Source organism: Pinus tabuliformis, chromosome 5_1 (assembly GCF_031772625.1).
Source record: "Pinus tabuliformis cultivar Carrire ecotype Pingquan chromosome 5_1, CPIR1, whole genome shotgun sequence".
Taxonomy (NCBI): Eukaryota; Viridiplantae; Streptophyta; class Pinopsida; order Pinales; family Pinaceae; genus Pinus; species Pinus tabuliformis.
The window spans coordinates 874,330,696-874,333,742 of NC_142305.1; positions in this window are offsets into that span (position 1 = coordinate 874,330,696).

The following is a 3,047-nucleotide window of genomic DNA, read 5'->3' on the forward strand; positions in this document are numbered from 1 at the left end:
TAAGGAGGAAGAATCAGACTCTACAACAGAGGAGGAATCAGAAGATGAAGAGCCACAGAGTCCAGGTGTGAGAAGATCAATTCGAGAAAGAAGGCAGCTAGAAAGGTATATTCCATCTGCTTTCTATTCAAACTTTGCTTTATCTATTACTGACGATGATTGCAGAATTGTGAAGGAAGCAATAGATTCATAGGATGGAAAACTCTGGAAAGAGGCCATGGTTGATGAAATGACATCTTTGCACAAAAATGAGGCTTGGGATCTGGTGGAGTTGCCGGTTGGAAGGAAACCCATTGGAAACAAATGGGTTTTCAAGGAGAAGACAAATTCATAAGGAAAGGTGGAGAAATACAAAGCTTGATCGGTAGCAAAAGGTTTTTCCTAGGTGCCAGGAATTGATTTTGGTGATATTTTTTCTCCTGTTGCCAAGATAGCTTCTATTAGATTACTTTTATCTGTTGATGCAGCTTTTGATTTTGAGGTAGAACAGATGGATGTGAAGATAACATTTCTTCACGGGGGTCTAGAAGAGGAGATCTACATGAAGCAACCTGAAGGTTTTGCGGTGAAGGGTAAGAAATAAATGGTATGCAAGTTAAATAAGTTTCTTTATGGGTTAAAATAGTCACCAAGGATGTGGTATCATAAATTTGATACATTTATATGGGGACTTGGCTTCACCAGAAGCAAAGCAGATCACTGTGTGTATTTTAAATTAATTGGTGACTGTGTTATTTATGTAGTCTTGTATGTGGATGTTATGTTGCTGGTTGGAAATGACAAAGAAATTATCCAGGATTTGAAGACCCATTTTTCCTCCAAATTCGACATGAAAGATATTGGTGCTGCAAACTATATTTTGGGCATGGAAATTAAAAGAGATCGGACAAAGAGGAAGCTCTGGTTAAACCAGAGGAAGTATGTCGAGACAATATTGTAGAGGTTTAATATGCAGGATAGTAAACTGGTGAAGGTTCCTATTCCTATAGGTGTAAGGTTATCTACTGAATAGTGTCCCAAGACACAAGAAGAGGACGAGGACATGTCCCGTGTTCCATATGCAAGTGCAGTCGGTAGCCTAATGTATGTGATGGTATGTACTAGACCAGACATTGCACATGCAGTGGGAGTATTGAGTAGGTTTATGTCAAAACCAGGGAAGGAGCATTGGACAATAGTGAAGTAGGTTTTCAGGTATTTACGTGGCACTAGTGATTATGGTTTGTGCTGCCAAGGAAGACCATGATTGGATAGAGTGTTGGATATTCATGGCTTTGCTGATGCAGACTGGGCTGGAGATCTGGATCAAAGAAGATCTATAAGTGGGTATGTGTTTAACCTATTTGGAGGTGCAGTCAGTTGGATGAGTAAGAAACAATCTATAGTGGCAATATCAACTACATAGGCAGAATACATGGCAACCACTCATCTAAGCAAGGAAGCAATTTGGTTACAAAGATTGTGTTTAAGTATGGGGTTAGTACAGGGAGCTATAAGGATAGACTGCGACGGCCAAAGTGCAATTTTCTTGGCAAAGAAACCTGAATATCATTCAAAGACAAAGCACATTGATGTTCAGTATCACTTTATGAGGGATATGATAGAAGACAAAAAGGTGTTGCTGGTAAAGGTGGACACTTTGAAGAATATTGCAGATGCATTGACAAAATATGTGAGCTCTGAGAAGTTCTCTTGGTGTAGAGAAACAATGGGAATTGTAGGGTTGGATAAATGACTAAGCTCTCTTGTGGCCCCCTGTGGAAATAAAATAACAAGTGGAAGAATGTTGGGTTGTGTTATATTCTTTCCATGACTAGCCCACATAGTTAAACGGGGGGTTAGAGGGGGGGCGGAGCACCCCCTTCGTTGCGCCAATTGCGTTGCAGGGGGGGGTCACAGGGGGTTTAAGGGGTGTAGGTAACCCCACTCTATGGGGTCCGGGGTAGTGCCCTAGAATTTTTTTTTTTGGACCCTATATTAGGTTGGGCGGACCTACCTATGGTTTTTTGCATGATTTTTCGCACATGGTTTTGGACATGATGGTTTTCAGTCCATGGTTTTGGATGCGATTGTTTTCGGTCCATGGTATTGGATGCTTTGGCATGTATAAATATGTATTGTAACATTGAAAGGAAAATAATGAAAAATCAAGCTGGTAGTCCCAATTTTGGGATCCAAGGGAAAATCTCTATGTATATGTGTTTTATGTGTTATGCTCTCGCATTGTTTATTTTCTATGTTTTAGAATTCGTATGTAGGTAATTTCTATACAGGGTTAAAACCTACATCATCAAGGTATCTCTTCTAAAGCAAGTGCAAAAAGATCTAGCAATAGTTGGAAGGAGGATGAATTGCTTGGTAACAAAGCACCGGAAGAAGGAAGTGTCAGGGAACAAAGTGCAGAAAGGAGGAAGGACTTGACTTGTGCTTTGAGGACATTATAGTCAAGGGTCTAGGGTTTCGCATTGATCAATTAGAAGCTTCAATAAGAGAAACTTACAAAAGGGTTTTCCTCTCAAGAGAAGTGAGGTTTTAGCCCTGGCAGATAGACAACATCTTGTTTTCTTGTTCTTATGTTTTTGGTAGCAGTTTGATGAAGTACACACACATGCATCAATAATAAGAAGAATATTAAACTAACAAGAAAATTAAATAGACTCCACAAATTGTTGTCAAGTCAAGAAGAGTCACACTACACCTAATTTCCCTTGATTCTTCAACAAAATCCTCCCTATTCATTCACTTGGTGCAGTATTCTCAATCATAGAAAGGATATGATGAAGCAATATTGGAAGGGGATGATTTGAGTTCATTACAAGAAATGATGGGAAGTGGAAACATAAGGCATGGTGCAAAATTCACCCATGGGGATGACATTTTGGCAATTCTCCTTGCACCATTCTTGATTTTGATGTGAATTTTGGGAGCGGGGAAAACAAATAGATGACAATTTTGGTATGGGGGGATTTCTATATATTGGATGAATTTAGTTTAAATGGTATTATAGGGAACAAAAAATGTTGGCCATGGGTTCATGTTGATAAAGG